The sequence below is a fragment of the Ahaetulla prasina genome, chromosome 5 (genome assembly GCF_028640845.1).
Source record: "Ahaetulla prasina isolate Xishuangbanna chromosome 5, ASM2864084v1, whole genome shotgun sequence".
NCBI classification, from domain to species: domain Eukaryota; kingdom Metazoa; phylum Chordata; class Lepidosauria; order Squamata; family Colubridae; genus Ahaetulla; species Ahaetulla prasina.
The window spans coordinates 92,792,706-92,803,917 of NC_080543.1; the positions used below are offsets into that span (position 1 = coordinate 92,792,706).

General features: G+C 50.7%; 1 protein-coding gene across 4 annotated transcripts in view; it reads left to right on the top strand.

The window, feature by feature from the left end:
• The window catches only part of PPP2R3B (protein phosphatase 2 regulatory subunit B''beta), a 50,075-nt gene that overhangs the window by 21,532 nt on the left and 17,331 nt on the right, over positions 1 to 11,212 (top strand). The window lies entirely within an intron of this gene.

Genomic DNA, 11,212 nt, shown 5'->3' on the forward strand with positions numbered 1-11,212 from the left:
AATAAGCTTCATAATGTTTAATTACTTTTTTGTTTTCTATCAAAATACGAAGAAGTCAGTTTTTCATTATTGTATGCCTAAACAGTTCATAAGATAGTACTGAACACAAGTTAATTGTGCAGTTTCTCTCACTGTTTGCATAGTTTGCATAGATAACAAGGGATCAGAAGCTGAATTAAACAGCAGGTGACATAAAACAAAACCATGAATTACACATTAAAAGGAATGTTGAACTTTTCATCGTGTGATCATTTTCACATCAAAGTCATATTGCCAATATGTGTGTGTTCCATTTTTGTTTCTGTTTCTGCTGTATACATGCTAATAATAGAAATAATACAGAAAAATAATACCTAGACATACAGCAGATAAACTTTAATTTTTCCAGAAAAATATTCATGCATCACATTCTGCAATGATACTGTTCTGGAAGATGATAGTGCTCTATAATTCAGCAGCCTACGCACAAAAAATTACATTCATTTGTTTAAAAATTGTATTACTAGGTGCAACATTGCCATAAATCAGTATTTTGAATTCAGAAATATTTTAAACAATATTTTAACCAATAAACTTGCCTTCAATCTTAGCATTTTTTACAAATAATTTCCATAATAAGAGAAAATAATTAACTATACAAATCTTTTATACTGCTAATAAAAAAAGTGATACAGTTATAAAATACAATATAAAATGCAAAAATATAAAATTATGTGTTATCTTAAAAGTATCTTATTTCCACAGAAACATTTGTAACATTATAACTTTCTATCAAAATGTGTTAACATTTTATCGGTCATCTATGCACAGGAATGTAAAAGATTTCTAATAATTTTATGCCATTTATAATGCAAAACCCATAATAAATTATAATATGAAAATCTTGTCTTTAAACTTGCACATTTTTTTCAAATGATAGATTTCTAAATAAAAAACGGGATTGCTGGATATAATAATTATTCTGAAAGTCTCAGAAATGTTATTTACTGAGTAAAATTGATATCAAATATTACATTGCTTGAAATATATCATCCTATATGGTATGTTTTTAGTTACTGTGGCTGTATGTGTGTGTAATTTACAAATACTGTTCCAGACCACATGTTCTGATAAGTGAATAAAATGAGGTTAGCCGTAACTACACCACCGAACCATATTAAACAACAAAGCCATCAAACTAGACCAGGGGTGTTAAACTCGATTTCATTGAGGGCTGTGTTTGACCTTGGGGGTGGGCATGGCCAGCTTGGCATCACTTGTGTTGGGGCATCTGTGGTGGCCAAGTGCTAAGGCAGGACTTCCCTCAGACCCTCTCTCACATTTCTACTTTTGTTTTGTTTTTAGTTTGTTTTGCTAACCCTCTGCCAGTAAAAATGGACCTGGGGGGACGTGGGCAGCCCCCCGAGCCCCATTTTTGGCCACAACGTTCTCCTGCAGCCCTCTCCCAGCAAAAACAGAGCTGGGGGTGTGCGCAAGGCCCCCGGAGCTCCATTTTTACTGGCAGAGGCAATGTGGGCTGGTAATTTGCTGTTTCCAGGGTGGCCCCACAGGCCACCCTGTGGGTTGGATGCAACCTGCGGGCCTTGAGTTTGACACCCCTGGACTAGACCATTGCCCACAATTCCTCATTTTGGGCCCAAACCACATTGACAGAAAGGTTTTAAGTGCATTCTGAAAAGTCAAAAGAGTAGAAGCCTTTTGATGAGTAGGTGGCCCCTGCAGCGGTTATTATGAAAAGGGCCTGGCCGTATCCCTTTTGCTTCTCATGGGGATTGAGCCTTTAGTGAAATTTGCCTACACTTCTGAACCAAATGGAAATGGAAAAGTCCATCCTTTAACTCATCACAGATAAGTTTCCACCTCTAGGAACATCAAGCAGGTTTTCCTTTTTTACATTTTTTCATAACCTAATTAAATTTTTCATTGTAGCAGTTGATGAATAGTAGTGGTGAGTTTCAACCCCTAGAAATTATACATACTTCATTTTTATTTGCTCCCTGGTAATCTTTTCATTTTAATTGTAACTAGTCAGAGGTTACAGTTTTGAGATATTGCATCTTTTATCATTAACTTTGTGGAGTAATATTTCCAGAAAATAGCATGACTGTAAGAACAGTCTCCCTTCACAATTTTTATTAATTTATTTTCCAGTAATGTCACTGCTGCTTTTAAAAATTGAGTAGTGGAATATCACAGCTATTGTGAGAGGGTTTCTCTCTCTCTCTCTCTCTCTCTCTTTAAATGGAGACTAATTTTAAAGTAACCACATATATCTCCAAGAATGGCATGCCCAAGATGGCGCAGTGAGAAAATCTCCGTTGGAACGGGGGAGCAGCCTTTCCCGGGGTCTGGGACCAAGAGGGGTCTATTTTCTCACCTTCTGGTCCCAGGCCCGGCCGGGGGAAAATCATGAGCAGCGATCGGGGGTAAGGCTGGCCGAGCTGGTGGCCTGTGACAAATGGCGGGCTTCGGCGTTCTTCGGGCCCCTTGCTGGGGCGGCTGCTGCGGCAGTCGCAGCATGGCTTCCGGGCTTCCGGGTTTTTGGCAGCGGCGGCAGCAGCGGCTTCCTCAGGGGGCTGGGAGCTTTTTGCCATCAGAGAACCCTTTACCATCAACGCTGGAGCCTTTTACCACCAGCACTTTTTTACCATCAGTGCTGGTGAGGTCTGGGACGAGTGGCAGGCATCAGCGTCCCCTCGGGCCCTTGTGCTGGGGCTGCGGCGGTCGCTGCATGACTTCCGGGTTTCGGCGGCGGCGGCCTCCTCAAGGGACTGAGAGTTTTTTATCCACCAACGCTGGAGAGGCAGAGGGTCGGACGTATGAGAGGCAGAGTGTCCGAAGAGTCATCTGGAGGGCCCAGCCCCTTGAAGGAGGAGCTGGAGGTCGAGGCTGGCCCTCTTTCGGACCCTCAGCAGTTTGGCCTAGGATGGCCCATGATGTCGGTGACGGCTGGGAGTTCTGGCTGTCGGCGACGCGACGGCCTTATCGTCTGATGGGCTTGTCCTGGATGGTCATGGCCCTCACTAAGACCAAGACTAATTCTAAGACTAGGATTAAGATCAAGACCAGGCCTGAAGAATCGGAAGAGGTTGGTTGGAGGAGGCATCTTGAGGGTGGAATCTGCCAGAGAGCTGATTCGAGGCAGGTTCAGGCCCTCTTTCTGGCTACTGCCTTCAGGGGTGCCGACGGCGGCGGCAAGGGACTTTGCCGGCAGCGATGGCATCGACGTTGGCCTCTCCGTGGCTAGATTGAGATCCGGACCCCCGACTTCTACTTTTTGGTGGCCTGATGCGTGGTCCCTGGCCCACATCGACTTTTAACATCAAGGTTGACTAGACTGGCTCGGAGGAGAGTGGCTGGTTTTATCTGGTTTCATCTGGACCTGGGGCGAGTGGTGGCCATTTGGGTTTGGAGGTAGAGCAGCGGCCCCGCGGAGTCCTGGAAGTCCATGGTCCATCCTGCCAGCCAGAGAGCCTCGTTCTGCTGTGGTGACACCTTGACCGGCTTTGATGGGCTGCTTACCATACTCTTTGTTATGCGGAGATTTTCAACTGCGGACCTTCTTGCCCTGCGAGATTCCCCTCTCTCGCAGGTTTGGCCCTCCACACTATCGAGGCCCACCTTGAGGACAGGTTTTGGAACCCCGAGAGTTGGCATGTTAGATCTAGGAGACTTAGGGGATTTTTAACTAACTGTTTTAATCGTTTTTTTAAGGTGAGTTTTAATGGGGATTTTAAGAGGGGGAGGGAAATTGACGGGCCGGGGTTGGGGGGGAGGATGGGTGGGGGGAATCCCGTCGGGGAGGGTGCCAAGTCCAGTTGATGTTCGCGGTGGTAACTTAACAGGTCCTAAGGTGACAGGGGAGGTTTTAGTTCCAGTTCATCAGGGTCGGGTCATCGATACAGTAAGTGGGAGAGGCTGATATGACAGAAGGGGGGGGCTACATCAGGTTCGGAGGGTACGCCCTCGCTATTTAAGAGCGATCGCGTGCTCCGGCCCCCAGGATTTTCCCGTTCCCCGAGTGGCCAGAGTACTCGGGACCTGGGCCTTCGGCTGATGTTATGTAACGCTCGATCCGTGGTTAACAAAGCCCCCCTGATCTCAGATCTAATTTGGGAGGGGACCACGGACGTTATGGGCGTTACGGAAACCTGGTTGGGCACCGAAGGGGGGGTTCCCCTAGTGGAGATGTGCCCACCAGGTTTCCGAGCATTCCATCAGCCGAGGGCCCAGGGTAGGGGAGGCAGGGTGGCGGTTATTATTAAGGAAAGCCTGGAACCGAGGGAGACCACTGTGCCTCAGATATCTGGGTGTGAATCCCTCTTTGTGAAGTGGGGTCGTAGGACTCAGGTGGGCTTGTTGATCACGTACCTGGCTCCTTGCTGTGTGACAACAGCCCTGCCCGAGCTGTTGGAGCTGCTGGCGGGGTTGGCAGTTGAAACCCCTAGACTGTTGGTCATGGGGGATTTCAATCTGCCATCAACTGGCACGGCGTTTTAGGCAGCTCGGGAGTTCATGGCCTCCATGACGGCCATGGACCTGATGCAATTAGTTGACCGCCCTACCCACGTCGGGGGTGGCACCCTATATTTGATTTTTATCTCTGGCCAGTGGTTGAATGATCTGATTTTAAGTGATTTAGTGGTCGAACCTTTGTCATGGTCAGATCATTTTCTCCTTCGTCTAGACTTTCTGACCGCTACCTACCACCGCAGGGAGACGGAACCAATGCGTTGGTTCCGTCCCAGGCGCCTGATGGACCCAGAGAGGTTCCTGACGGAGCTTGGGCCGTTTCCGGAGAATCTGGCCCACGGCACGACTGAAGAACTAGTCGCGGCCTGGGAACAGGCCGCGGCTGGAGCTTTGGACCGTGTCGTGCCTTTGCGGCCTCTGACCCGGCGCCGATCTCAACCAGCTCCTTGGTTCTCCAAGGAGCTGAGGGAGATGAAACGCTGGAGAAGACGCCTAGAGAGTGTCTGGAGATCCAGCCGCTCCGAAGCTGAACGGACACTAGTTAGGTCCTATAGTAGGACCTACCTAGTGGCATTGAGGGATGCGAAGCGTTCTTATGTTTTCTCCCTCATTGCGTCGGCAGATAACCGCCCAGCCGCCCTGTTTCGGGTGACCCGCGCTCTCCATCAGGAGGGGCGGGGGGACCCATTATCAGGGCGTGCCCGAGGAGTTTAACGGTTATCTATATGATAAAATCGTTCAGCTTCAGGACGGATTAGATCAAAATTGGGTAGATCCGGGCGAGAGTTCCAAGGCTCGTCTTGTTGAGGTTCTTTGGGATAGTTTTGATCCTGTGACTCCCGAGGACATGGACAGGTTGCTGGGAAGGTTGAATGCCACCACATGTTTACTGGACCCGTGCCCCTCCTGGCTGGTGCTGGCCACGCAGGAGGTGACACGAGGCAGGCTCCAGGGGATTACAAATGCTTCTTTGCGGGAGGGGGTCTTTCCCGCTGCCTTGAAAGAGGCGGTGGTGAGACCTCTCCTCAAGAAGCCTTCCCTGGACCCAGCTGTTTTAGGTAATTACCATCCAGTCTCCAATCTTCGCTTTACGGCGAAGGTTGTAGAGAGTGCGGTGGCATGTCAGCTACCCCAGTACCTGGATTATTTATTTATTTATTTATTTTATTATTTAATCGTATTTATATACCGCCCTATCTCCCAAGGGACTCAGGGCGGTTTACAGGCATTAAAAACAAATAAATACAATATAGATACAATATAAAAACATTTAAAAAACTTATTCTAACGCCCGTCAAATTAAAAGTTAAAAATATAAAAGTAAAACCCAGTTTAAAACCCAAAATTTAAAAACTAGCTCAGTCCTGCACAATTAAATAGGTATGTTTTAAGCCCGCGGAAGGTCCGAGGTCCGAGCTGACGAAGTCCGGGGGTAGATCGTTCCAGAGGGTGGGAGCCCCACAGAGAAGGCCCTTCCTGGGCGCCGCCAGACAACATTGCCTCGCTGACGGCACCCTGAGGAGACCCTCTCTGTGAGAGCGCACAGGACGGTGGGAGGTATTCGGTCGCAGTAGGCGGTCCCGTAAGTAACCCGGCCCAATGCCATGGAGCGCTTTAAAGGTGGTCACCAAAACCTTGAAGCGCACCCGGAAGGCCACAGGAAGCCAGTGCAGTCTGCGCAGGATGGGGGGTATATGGGAGCCACGAGGGGGTCCATCTATCACCCGCAGCCGCATTCTGACTAACTGTAGCCTCCGGATGCCCTTCAAGGGGAGCCCCATGTAGAGAGCATTGCAGTAATCCAGGCGGGACGTCACGAGTGCGTGAGTGACCGTGCATAGGGCATCCCGGTCCAGAAAGGGGCGCAACTGGCGTACCAGGCGAACCTGGTAGAACGCTCTCCTGGAGACGGCCGTCAAATGCTCTTCTAGAGACAGCCGTTCATCCAGGAGGACGGCTAAGCTGCGGACCCTTCCATCGGGGCCAATGACTCGCCACCGATGGTCAGCCGCGGATTTAGCTGACTGTACCGGGATGCCGGCATCCACAGCCACTCTGTCTTGGCGGGATTGAGCTTGAGCCTGTTTCTCCCCATCCAGACCCGTACGGCCTCCAGACACCGGGACAGCACTTCGATAGCTTCGTTGGGGTGGTCCGGTGTAGAAAAGTACAGCTGGGTATCATCCGCATACAGCTGATACTTCACACCGAAACCACTGATGATCTCACCCAGCGGTTTCATGTAGATGTTAAACAGAAGGGGCGAGAGGATCGACCCCTGCGGCACCCCACAAGTGAGGCGCCTCGGAGCCGACCTCTGCCCCCCTGTCAACACCGACTGCGACCGGTCGGAGAGATAGGAGGAGAACCACCGATAAACGGTGCCTCCCACTCCCAATCCCCCCAACCGGCGCAGCAGGATACCATGGTCGATGGTATCGAAAGCCGCTGAGAGGTCTAATAGGACCAGGGCAGAGGAACAACCCCTATCCCTGGCCCTCCAGAGATCATCCACCAACGCGACCAAAGCCGTCTCCGTGCTGTAACCGGGTCGGAAACCGGACTGGAACGGGTCTAGATAGACAGTTTCATCCAGGTGCAAGGGAAACTGATATGCCACCATACTCTCTACAACCTTCACCGCAAAGCGAAGGTTGGAGACCGGACGATAATTACCTAAAACAGTCGGGTCCAGGGAAGGCTTCTTAAGGAGGGGCCTCACCACCGCCTCTTTCAAGGCGGCCGGGAAGACACCCTCCACCAAAGAAGCGATCGTAATCGCCTGGAGCCAGCCTCGTGTCACCTCCCGAGTGGCCAGCACCAGCCAGGAGGGGCACGGGTCCAGTAAACACGTGGTGGCATTCAACCTACCCAACAACCTGTCCATGTCCTCGGGAGCCACAGGGTCAAACTCATCCCAAACAATGTCGCCAAGACCACCCTCGAGCATCTCACCCGCATCACCGCAATCTTGGTCCAGACCATCCCGGTTGAACGATTTTATCGTATAGATAACCGTTAAACTCCTCAGCCCGTCCCTGCAACGGGTCATCCCGCTCCCCCTGATGAAGGAGGGAGCGAGTCACCCGAAACAGGGCGGACGGGCGGTTATCTGCCGATGCAATGAGGGAGGAGGCGAGCTACGCCGCTTCCTCAATGCCACTAGGTAAGTCCTAGTATAGGACTTCACTAGTGTCCGATCAGCTTCCAAACGGCTAGACCTCCAGGAACTCTCTAGGCGTCTTCTCCGGCGCTTCATCCCCCTCAGCTCCTCGGAGAACCAAGGAGCTGGTTGGGCCCTGCGCCGGGTCAGAGGCCGCAAAGGCACGACACGGTCTAAGGCCCCCGCCGCGGCCCGTTCCCAGGCCGCAACAAGTTCCTCAGCCGAGCCGTGAGCCAGACCTCAGGGAATGGCCCAAGCTCCGTCCGGAACCCATCCGGGTCCATCAGGCGCCTGGGACGGAACCAACGTATCGGCTCCGTCTCCCTGCGGTGGTGAATGGCGGTCAGAAAGTCCAGGCGAAGAAGAGAGTGATCTGACCATGACAAAGGTTCAATGACTATTTCCTTTAAGTCCAGATCTCTCAACCACTGACCAGAGAGAAAAATCAGATCCAGAGTGCCACCCCCAATGTGAGTAGGGCCATCAACTACTTGGGTCAGGTCCAAGGCCGTCATGGAAGCCGTGAACTCCCGAGCCGCTGTCGATGACGGGCCGGAAGATGGCAAGTTAAAGTCCCCCATGACTAAAAGTCTGGGGGTCTCAACTGCCACCCCGGCCAGCACCTCCAGGAGCTCGGGCAGGGCAGCTGTCACGCAGCAAGGAGCCAGGTACGTGATCAGCAAACCCATCTGACACCTACGACCCCATCTCACAAAGAGGGATTCGCACCCGGCAATCTGAGGCACAGTGGTCTCCCTCGGCTCTAGACTCTCTCTAATCACAGCCGCCACCCTTCCACCCCTACCCTGGGCCCTCGGTTGATGGAATGCACGGAAACCCGGCGGGCACATCTCAACGAGGGGCACACCCCCTTCCGTGCCCAACCAGGTCTCCGTAATGCCTATAAGGTCCGCGGCACCCCCCTAAATAAGATCACAAACAAGGGGGGCTTTGTTTACCACGGACCGAGCATTGCACAACATCAACCGAAGGCCCAGGCTCTGAGGATCCTGACCATCCGGGGAACGGGAAAAGTCCAAGGGGTCGGAGCGCGTGATCGCTTTCAGACATCGAGCACGCGCTCCCGGAACTTGGTATGACCCCTCGCTTCCGCCATATCTGCCTCTCCCACTTACCGTGTCGATAGAACCACCCTCATAAATAGGAACACCCTCCACCCCCCTAACCTCCGGACCTAATGAAGAAAAACCGCCGCGAGCATGTGCAGAGACTGGCCCCTTACCCGATGGGTTACCCCCATTGCCCGCCCTTACCCTCCCTCCCCTTAAAAGTTCCCTCTCTAAAAAACCCCACAAGCTCTTCTTTTTCGCATGCCACCTCTGTGGGTCCCAAGACCCGTCATGGAGGCCGGCCCTCGGTAGTGAGGAGGGCCATTCCTGCGAGGCGGGGGCACCTCGCAGGCACAAGAGTTCATCAGAAGTATAGTGCGTAGCAGCTGAGGCCAAGAATCGGCAAAATAGAGGCTCCATCTCCGAATGGCAAGGTGGTAACAGATGGTACTGTTGAATGGTTGAAACTGTCAGGATGAAACTGTCTATCTAGACCCGTTCCAGTCCGGCTTTCGACCTGGATACAGTACTGAGACAGCTTTGGTCGCGTTGGTGGATGATCTCTGAGGGCCAGGGATAAGGGTTACTCCTCTGCCTTGGTCCTATTAGACCTCTCAGCGGCTTTTGATACCATCGACCATGGTATCCTGCTGCGCCGGTTAGAGGGGTTGGGAGTGGGAGGCACCGTTTATCGGTGGTTCTCCTCCTACCTCTCTGACCGGACGCAGACGGTGTTGACGGGGGAGCAGAGATCGACTCCGAAGTGCCTCCTGTGTGGAGTGCCGCAGGGGTCGATTCTCTGCCCCTCCTGTTCAACATCTACATGAAGCCGCTGGGTGAGATCATCAGTGGTTTTGGGGTGAGATACCAGCTGTACGCTGATGACACTCAGCTGTACTTTTCCACCCCAGGCCACCCCAACGAAGCTATCAAAGTACTGTCCCGGTGTCTGGAAGCCGTACGGGTCTGGATGGGGAGGAACAGGCTGAAGCTCAATCCCTCCAAGACGGAGTGGCTGTGGATGCCGGCACCCCGGTACAGTCAGCTGCAGTTGTGGCTGTGTCGGGGGCGAGTCATTGGCCCTGATGGAGAAGGTGCGCAACTTGGGCGTGCTCCTGGATGGGCGGTTGTCTTTTGAAGATCATTTGATGACCATCTCCAGGAGAGCTTTTTATCAGGTTCGCCTGATTCGCCAGTTGCGTCCCTTCCTGGACTGGGATGCCCTATGCACGGTCACTCATGCCCTCGTTACTTCTCGCCTGGACTATTGCAATGCTCTCTACATGGGGCTCCCCTTGAAGAGCACCCGGAGACTCCAGTTAGTCCAGAATGCGGCTGCGCAGGTTATTGAGGGAGCAGCACGGAGCTCCCACGTAACACCTATCCTGCGCAGACTGCACTGGCTACCTGTGGTCTTCTGGGTCCGCTTCAAGGTATTAGTGATGACCTTTAAAGCACTCCATGGCTTAGGACCGGGATATTTACGGGACCGTCTTCTGCCGGCTTCAATCTCCCAGCAACCGGTGCGTTCTCACAGAGAGGGACTCCTTAGGGTGCCGTCAGCCAAACAATGTCGACTGGCAGCCCCCAGGGGGAGGGCCTTCTCTGTGGGGGCTCCTACCCTATGGAACGAGCTTCCCCCTGGACTCCGAGAACTGCCCGACCTTAGGACCTTTCGCCGCAAACTTAAAACCTATTTGTTTCGTCTTGCTGGACTGGCTTAATTTTTTAAACTTTTAAATTGATTTATTGGGGTTTTTAAATTTTAGTGATTTTATAGGGTGTAATTGTATTTTAGCTTGGCCAATTGAATAAGTTTTTTATGGGTAGTTCTTAATATTGTATGGGTTTGTTTTCTGTATTTTAACTGGCTGTTCACCGCCCTGAGTCCTTTGGGAGAAGGGCGGTCTGTAAATTAAATTATTATTATTATTATGATGATGATGATGATGATGATGATGATGATGATGATGATGATGATGATGATGATGATGATGATGAAAGCAAATCTCTTTTCCCACGTCTTGTTCTTCCTGTATGGCTTTGGAGTGGAAAGTATGTGCTCTCAGGGAAGATAGAGATATATCAAAGTGGAAATTAGAGTGTAGTCACTTCTAGCTAAGCTATTTATTATTTGCTTGTGACTTGATGGGTAATGCTGCTTCCAGTAATAGATAACCTTTTTAAAAAGTGCAAATATTTGTTAGAAATGTGTTTCTAAAACTAGGCCAAGTGGCTGCAGGGCAAAATAAAGCTTTTGTATCAAGGAAAAAAACACCTTCGTTTTCCATTTTTTTCCTCAGATTTGAGCTTTATTAAAATCTCAATGTAAGTATCATGTTTGAATATTACAGCCCAATCCAATCCATCTCTCTACTGAGAAGTCCCATTGAGACCAATTTAATCTCCACTTGTTTTTTGTTTTTGTATATTTGGAGGATTAAAAAATAATAATATTGTGCGGTTGCTGAAAATCCTTTTTTTAAACTGTCACTTTCCTTTTACT